The following is a 9,639-nucleotide window of genomic DNA, read 5'->3' on the forward strand; positions in this document are numbered from 1 at the left end:
CGTTTCTCGCTCGGCTCTGGTTAGTGGGGAAATAGTGATGACAGACGGCAGGAAATGGGGACGGAAATGCAGCAGGAATGACAGGGGGGGGGGGGGGGGGGGGCGACATGACGCGTCAACTTTAAACGGCTTTGTCTTCAACTACGTTCGCGCTGAAGGTCAAATGCGACCCGATTCCAATTTTCTGCTCACAAGTGGCGCACATCCGATTTGTTTTGTGACTGTGAATGTTGCCATTCAGGCCCCGTTTACACGACAACGTTGCGACAGTGTTGCGTTTACCACCGCAGCAGCAGCGGACACACGGACGGCGATGCAGTTAGTATGCCGGACCACGGGAGGGCGATGTTGCTTGTTTTTGTAATGAAACCACACAGACTTGTGTGCAGAGAACAATACGCTGTCAACGTGAACAAAATCGAGAGAACCCGACATCCGTATGGACCGATGACGAATCGGATGCGATCAGGGTGAATCTCAACTATTAAAGTACTGATATGGACTAAAAAACTAGAATACTGAGTTGTACCACTATGGGTCCGCCATGTTTGTTTAAAATGGTTATATAGCGCCTTTCGGCTGCGTGAGCAGCCCCAAATCGCTTTACATAGATCATCACAGTCACCCACTCACACACACATTCACACACCATTGGAGGCTGCATCCGTGTCTCCATTCATGCATATACTGATGTAGTAAATGTACATTCCATGTACACGTTGTTATTGTAGTCAATCGATTTGCACATGTGCAAATAAACCAAAACTAATTTGCTACAATTATAGTGGAGAAACAATAAAAATGAACCATTTTCATGCAAAAACAATGACATGTAAACAGGGAATTAGAATGAGGAAGAGAAAAGGAAGAGAAAAGGAAGAGAAAAGGAAGAGGGGATTTGACGATGAACGGCAGGCAAATCTCTGGGTTGGTTTTTTTTGCACTTCTCCCTTCATGAAAAGGCCAATTCTTGCAGTTGGTTGGAGCCTAAGTGATTTCTAACCCGGCTTCACCCATTCTGGGGTCCGTCACATGTCACTCTCCTCTTCCTCCTCCACCTCTTCCTCCTCTCTGATCTGCCGCCTCGTCGTCGTGGTTACTCCGGGAGGTGAGCTCCGTCTGGAGGTCAAGGCTGAGATTGTGAAGGTCAGAGCCAGAAAAATCTCTCTCTCTCTCTCTCTCTCTCTCTCTCTCTCTCTCTCTCTCTCTCTCTCTCTCTCTCTCTCTCTCTCTCTCTTTGATTTGGTCCCATGTGATGAACAGCTCGTGCCCCCCCCCCCCCCCCCCCCCATCACATCACTACTGTCCTGATCTGGTGATACAGTTGTAAAGTGTAACCTTGGAGACGGGCTAATCATCCATCCCATAGCCACCCGTTTAATCCTCCTCCTCCTCCTCCTCCTCCTCACTGCAACAGGCTATTTAGGCATTTCATTGGGTTTACAGTATTTTCTCAATTATCCGCCTCCCCTCCATCCTTCCCCTCTCTTTGTTTGTCCTGTGGAAGGACGTTTGTTTTCCTGTGGGGGTAGAGGGGAATCGACATGGAGAGATGAGTTATTGATTAGAAAGCAGGTTGCAGGAGAGAGGTAATGCGACTTGGAGAGCGGGGGAGGGTACGGGGAGAGAGAGGAAGAGGGGGAGGGGGGGGGAGGGGGGTGAAGACGGGATGACAGGCACAACCTATGACACATCCTACATACTGTATCAAGGCACCGTACCCACGCATGCCCATGTAACATATGTACAATGCGCGGCGAACACGCTGTTACACGCATACGTGATTAACGTTGACATGGAATGTCACCGTCGTGCAAGAAAGTGATTTCCGTCTCTACGGGAAGGTTACGCGCTGCGGTTGAAAAGAAAAATGCTAATTGCCTTCAATCTGATTTATAAGAACCTGTAATCTGATTTACCAGATTACATCAAGTCGGTATTTTAACATTCAGTTCAGTTTGGATTTTTTTTTTTAAATCATTCATTCATTTTGGAACAAAAGAAATAGGCAATAGTTTTAAAAACGGTTCCATTCGCTACGTACGTACAAACTAAAGACAACAAAATAGACAACACATGTACATGTAATTTGACACCAGCTTCGTCACTTTAGCATGCCTCATTGGTGATATTCAACGTTATAATACTGTAGAATTTAAAGCTAACTCAAGAATTACTTTCTTAATTCTAGGATTCTAGGACTCCTTAAAGACAACAGAAATAAATACTATGTTATGTTATAATGCAAAAAATCTGTTAGCTGAAATATGTTAATTACATTTTTTTTACATAAAGATATTGTTTCTTTTTGACAGACATTAGTGGGGAAAGATCTTTTACCTTGCCGACATGTTTCCTTACTAATTTGTCAGTCAACTAAATAAAAAAAACATTTATAGGTTCAAAATTGGTTTAAATAACAATTTGTTTTACTTTGTATATTGTGGTATTGATGCTGTGATAACATATATATATATAGTACCATGAATATGACTGACTAGATAGATTTGACATCAGACTAGAAACCCATCCATATGGAGACAATAAATATCTGTTTTGCTCCTGAAATGTCAACTTCATGTGGACCGATGGCATTTATGATATATAGAAAATCCTAGTATCCGTGTGGACGGCGAATAAAAATTAAGATACACACACAAGGTTTATGATTATAGTGAATACGATAGAGCATGGCATCTAAGGTTTTACCGAATGCATAAGGCCACATTTACACCACAATGGAAATGAGTGCAAAATGGTGATATTTCAATGCGTTTGGTGCCTTTTGTTTACACAAACAAATCTACAAGTCACCGGAAATGATCATACCTGAAAAGTCCATCCAAAGTGGAGATTTGGGATAAACACAAATCTTTCCATTTGTCGTCACAGTATCAACATCATATGTGTGCGACATGTGTTTACAGTTACTGTTCTAAAAACAGTCCAATATGTCTCTGCACTCTGACATGATTCCCACTCAATATTTTCTTGTATCTTACTTGTTTTGTATTCTGACGTCACATTTAGGAGCTACACTTTGTTATAGGTTCAAAAAACAAACGGCCTTCACGACGTCGTCACAGGAACAGGAAGTAACTCATGTCATTCGTTATTTTTTCCAGGATTCTGATTGGCCCGTATGCCTTTATGCTTCTCGCTACACTGCCGCCTAGAGGTTTGGCATGCACATAGCAGCGCTTAAAGTTTTTTTGTGTAGATGACATTTTCTTTTATAGCGATCTAGAGTCGAAGAATGTTTGAAACAAGTTTTGAAAAACTACTGGGAGGGGAAAGTATTTGTTTTAGTAAATATCCGGCTATGTGTAAACGTGGTCTAAGTCATGTGCAGTAAGACTACGATTGGGTTATTGAGGCATTGATCCTGTAAACAGGAGCTTAGTGAAATAGTAACTGACCTTTTCTTTACTGGAGACACAGCTTCAGATAACGCTAAGTGTTAATAATTGAATTATTCACAACGTATGACGCCATAACATGTAATGATAAAAGACCCCCCCCCCCCCCAACATACAAGCGATTATAATCCGTGAAACAATCCCTGAGCCGTTTCCCTGGCAGCTGCTCCACCTTCCATTGATTCTCTGTGGATATCTTCTGCGTCAGGACGAAAATCCTGGAGACTCCGTGTCGCGGCGTGGGGTTAAGGATGTTGGTCAACCTGAAAACAAGGCTATTTATTTCCATCAATGAGAGGCAAGGCACGGCAGAAACCATTTTTCCACATGACGACGACACATCTTAAACGCGCTGTTAAACACACCATAGCATAATGAAACCCCCCCCCCCACCACACACACACACACACACACACACACACACACACACACACACACACACACACACACACACACACGTGACACACATAGTCAGCAGGTAAAACAAAAGCAGTTTGCAGCTGGATGGAGCAGAGAATACGGCGTCCCAGGAGAAGGTCGGGAAAAAACAAAAAAAGTCCAGCAAACACAACAAGATGCAATTTGTAGTAAGGATTTACCAAGGGACGGCATTTCATGCACAGCTATCCATGAAGAGATGTCTTTTTTTTTTTTCCCCGAGAGCAAGCATATGTTCTGTCAGACACCGGTGAAGGCATCGACATAACACCAGTCCACCAGCCAACGTGTGCACATTAAAAGCAGCTCTTTAAGGAGGCGGTGAAGCCTCCTTCAGGGTTGCGCCGTGCTTCTCGCACCATCTTGACTTGTGATGCGACACTGTCGTCGCCGGCTCCGGGATGAGAGAAGCTCACGTCCGAGCTCCTCAAATCCCGACATTCAACCCGGCTGAAAGATGCGAGGGCGTTTCAGCTCGCAGGCTGCTATCTGGGATAATTATCTCCGTTATTCAGCATTCCAGACTGGAGCGGAACAACGGGGAGACAATCTATACAAACAAACATGATGCGATTAAGAATGCATTACCATCCAGCAGACAGACAATCAACACAATGACTTGTAGCGCTACCCGGCAGAATTAAGAGTCCTCTCAGGTCTCTTACACGCTGGATGATGATTGACATGCAACAAGCGGCTTCTGCTTGGAGTGGAGTCAGCCTGCCTTTACCCCTCCCACCCTCAACTCCAACTTGCCTTCGCTCTTCGCACCGTCGTAAAGGGTCTGAGGATGTTTCCTCAAGGTGATCAGCCTACGGTGGATGACCCTGCAGAGTGAGTAGTCTTCCAGATGGTGTCAAAGCCCCAGCTTGGATTACCGGGACTCTCTTTTCCAGTGGATCAGCTGGTCGTGAAGGCTGTATTCCAAACTAAGGTCAAGTGGTTTGAACCCCCTTCTCGCCTTATCCACGTCCCTGGGCGAGCATCTTGGAAGACGTCACAATTGGTGTGTGAGTGAACTGGTGAATATGACGACTCTTATGAAGGTGAAAACCATGTAACGTGTGTTTTAGGCCCCGTCCACATGAGCCAAAATGATCTTTGTTCTCCCTGGCGTTCTCCCAAAAAATTCCATCCACACGTCACTATGAACACATGTAGTACATATGCCAAGCCTTTAAGGGCGCTGTGACTCACCAAATACACCAAAAACGCTGAAGACGACGTGGAGCACATAGAATGGAGCACATAGAAAGAAGAAGACTCCTCTTCATAGACTTCTATATAACTCCGAGTTATATAGGTCTATGCTCCTGCTCCTCCTCCAGCTAGCGCCACCTGGAGCACGTAGTCCGCCAATGTTGTGGTTATGAGAGGACATCGTGGACGGCAGTGGGGAGGAGAGGCGGGGCGATTACATCATCTCACAGCCCAGCCGGGGGTTTTAGAATTTGCATTAGGTCCAGCTTTGGGCAATATTAATACTGACGTTAACGGTTCTATTTGTTCAGTGACTTTAATTATTTAGGGAGACATGGCCCAGCTTGTACAACTGGCTGTCTCACAATCCAAAGTGTCCCTGGACAAGACACCGAACCTCCAGATGTGGCCGATAGTGTTCGGGCGTCTTACATGGCAGGCGTCGCGAGCGTATGAGTGAAAGGGTTCATTCGACGAGTGTTCAGATGCTTCATAATTAAAGTCCATAAGTCGCCGCGCACCGAGAGAGAAGCGCTCGCTGTGTATTTTACATAAAGCCGATTCAGTCGTCCACGTGGTCGCTCGCCGCCATCGCTCGCACCCTAATGCTGCAGCGCTTAACGATTCAAGCAATTGCAGTAATGACTTGAGTCAAGGAGGCAATGGTTGAGGAGAATCTCTCTCTCTCTCTCTCTCTCTCTCTCTCTCTCTCTCTCTCTCTCTCTCTCTCTCAGCTTCTTTCTCACTCGCATCAGCGTCTTCAGTCCATCGATTAGCGACAGAGGACCACCGACCGGCGGCAGCCACTGCGGTCCTGCAGAAATGTCCGTTAGTGTGCGCCGGAGAGCGAGCGCCAACAAGAACGGAGAGATGTATTGACAGTGGACGTGGGGGGCAGTGCATGCAGCCGAGCACATCTATGTGGAGAAGAGCGGCGGCCTTATTTACTCCACTACCTGGTTTATTGAGTCAACACCCACTCTGATGCGGCTGCATGCCCGCTGCCGCTGCCCCCGCTGCGTTCCAAGTCGCCGCTGAATCCGACTGCAGTCGAACCTCCCCTGTGAATCTGCGAGACTTGGTTGACCATTTTTCAACATCATCTCACAGCAGTAGCCGGTGGCCAGCAGGGGGTCCGCTGGGGAGGATCCCAACATGTCCATGCAGTCTTGGAGACGGTCCAAGTTGTTTCAATTTCCACCAAATCAAATTTACGTGGAGCCGCAAAAACACGCTTACATTTCAAATGAGGTTAACACAGCTTGAAGAGTGTCACGTATAGTTTTCATAAACGTACAACAATTTAGGATGGGAAACATTTCTTTACATTTCCAGCAGTTTTTGAACCTGATATTAGAAGTTTCATTCTTTTCGAAGCTTTTTTGAAATTTGAGCTTTTTAACCATTTTGGCTCTTTTAAGCAGTTCTGCGTGTTTTCCTCTCATTCTTAAGCTTTAAGCCGCAGGTTGCAGGTCCCTTTGTAGAGCATCTTCCTCCCACTGAATGATGGCACTTCATTTGAACTTAATGAGTCAGTCACGGGACTGACCCACACAAAACTGAGTCCACTACTTGTAACTACTAACCGTACTCAAGCATTACTTTTCAGTAACTCGGACATCACTGCAAATGAGACGACATTATTTATAGTGTGGTGTGACAGCAGTGGCCTCACCATTAGACTGATAATGAGTCACTGGGATATTGATGGATGCTTGTCTATATTGGTATTCACCGAGGAGCCAGTGGCACTTCTCCGGGTTGCCGTGGATACCAGCGTTGCCTGCTAAATGACCCAATAATAATAATGATAACAATGACAGCACTGTGTGGAGATTGAGTTTTAAAACCACGGGGAGAAGGACGCCGGGCCCGAGCGCCAGAGAGTAATGAGGATGGGAAGAGAGCGACGCGAATGAAAAGAGGGGAAATAAATGTGGGAGGATGGGAGGGAGGGGTGTGGGAGTGTGAGAGAGGAAGCGGGGGTGTTGTGTCAGAGGTTTGGATAGGGGGGTGGGGGGGGGGCGGGGGGGGGGGGGGGGTGTAAGAACGGAAGAACACACAATCGATGATCAGTGAAGTAGCATTAGCATTGTTCACACATCCCCAGCCTCACCCCCTCCAAACAGCCCCCCCCACCACCACCCCTCTTCCTCTCGCGGCCTCTCTTTCTTTCTTGCTGCAGCGTTGCCATGGTGACCGAGAAATGTGGGAATACCTCTGTCCTTCAGAGAGAGAGAGAGAGAGAGAGAGAGAGAGAGAGAGAGAGAGAGAGAGAGAGGGAAAGGAAAGAGACAAATGGACGCGAGGACAGGAAGTGAAGGAGGAAGGTGGGACAGGAGGTGCAGGTGATGCATGCGGGACGGGGGAGCAGCAGACGCCGCTCGCTGGCCGAGCGCACGCCAAAAGCCTCGTTTCGCCCTGCAAGGAGCAGCCAAAGTAGAAAACATCATGATCTCACACACGGAAACAGACGTGCGTCATAGTCAGAGGAACTGCGAAAGTATTCGCTTCTCCTCCGTGGGAATCGACCCGAGTGAGATTGTAAACACACACAGGTGTGACTGTGAGCCGCTCTACACCCATCAGCCGGAACATTATGACCACCAACAAGTGAGGTGAACTGGCTCTCTCTTTATTGGGCAGCAAGAACAACATTTAGGGTCTGACTTAGTAAGATCCTGTCTCTGAAGTGTGATGAATGTTTTTCATACAGCTGATCAACTATGAACAACACCACGAGTACCACCTCTGTTTTCCAAGCATTGATGTGCTGGGTTGTTTGTTTGTTTTCTTGGGTTCACCATGAAGTGACTGGATGGAGCACTGAGTCCATGAAGCTGTATGTGCAGGTGGAGGAGGTCGTCCAGCATTTTGGTAAAACTTACCGGCCATCATTGGCCAATCAGGACTTTCGCCTACGTGATGAGCTGGTAGCAACATTTTCTCACAGAAAATCAACCAAACCAATCTCTGAAAGTTTGACCTAAAGCACATTATATGGGCACGATTAAAATTCTACAAAGTGAAAGACTTGATCCTGACACAGCTGGAGACGCACGAGAATGTCAGAGTTGGAGGAGAGAAGCTTGTGTAGCGGGAGGCAAACGATACTGCAACAAAACAGGATCAGATGGAAAAAGCCAGTGGAAGACCGACGTTCAGTCAGGAACAAAGAGGAGTAAGTCAGAGCTGATTTGCACCTCATTTGGAACATTCATAACAGACGCGATTATAAATAATGTAAATGTTTTCCATCTTCGAGACCACTCCATCAGATTCTGGTTCGAGTGATGCTGGAGGGTTATGGTAACCCCAACCCAAAAACAGACGGTCAAACTAAATGACACCGGCTGGACATCATAGTGTCTCCAAAACCTTCAAAAGTGGTTCCAGGAAGAAAGAGGGTTGAATTCTCAACAAGATCCCGAGGGAACTGAGCTTCTTCAGTTTATAATCTGGTGGAAGTTAACGCTCGCTCTAATAAAAAGGGATGAGAATGTTTAGTGCGTCGCGCCACAGATCAGTCATGGGGGGGGCCCACGCTAAACACCACCACCCAAAGCACCAACGGGAAATAGGAGAAAGGTGGTCCAGTGTTGTATGACATCATGCCATCCTTCACATCGTTACCCGGGCAACACATTGACGCGTTACAGGAATACGGTGAGATGACCATCCGTTCAGGTGTTTCTTCAGGAAGGAAAACAGAACGGAGGTTCACCGCATCAACTTGTGTCCAAATCTCAATCTGATTATGCGCCTGTGGGTGTCTCATCCACCTCACCACTTCCAGGAGTTTAACGCGTTAGAAGAAGATCTCTCGAAGGCCTAAAGGAGCTCATGCCTTGATGGACCGCCGTGGTTTTGGCAGCAAAAGGAGGCGCGAAAGGATATTCCTCCATGCTCACGTTATGGCTGACCAGTGTCTCTGTTTTGTGAGGCCGCGGTTACTATGACAACCCATCCAGTCGTCCACCCCGTGGAAGTTAGCGGTGCTGAGGAGAGCCGGTAAAGCGCTCCGCCTGCTCCCCTCTTCCTTCCTCCCCTTCTCTCCTTCACGCCCACACTCCGTTGCTGCTCCCGTCGTCCCCCCTTTCTCCCACGTTGCTCTCACCTTCCTGCCAACCTGCCGCAAAGATCCTCCTCAAATTCATTTTATTGGCAGCTAGCATTTCCATGGAAACATCTTGAAACCATGGCAACTATTTGAACGGAGCCAAACGCTTTCGAAACTGCTGCACTCGTCCACCTTCACTCTGCCTGCTCTCTCCATCATGCTGTCTGTACTCTGCCACTTCTCCCCGTCAGTATATATATATATATATATATATATATATATATATACCTGTATTTGTATGGATGCATGCATGTGCAGGACGAAGATACTTTTTTTATAGAAAAACATGCTACGCAGTTTCTTTTATAGTTTTTTTTTTTTTTATATCTGCATGTATATATGCGGTTTTACTCTATAAGCGTGTGTGTGTTTCTACTGCAGAGCTGTATTTGTGAGTGTGATTTAAAGTGTGAGGATACTTCTGTTGCATGCACCTTCCTCTGTCTTCTTTATGCATGAATT

The sequence above is a fragment of the Lipophrys pholis genome, assembly GCF_963383615.2.
Source record: "Lipophrys pholis genome assembly, chromosome: 19".
Classification (NCBI taxonomy): Eukaryota; Metazoa; Chordata; class Actinopteri; order Blenniiformes; family Blenniidae; genus Lipophrys; species Lipophrys pholis.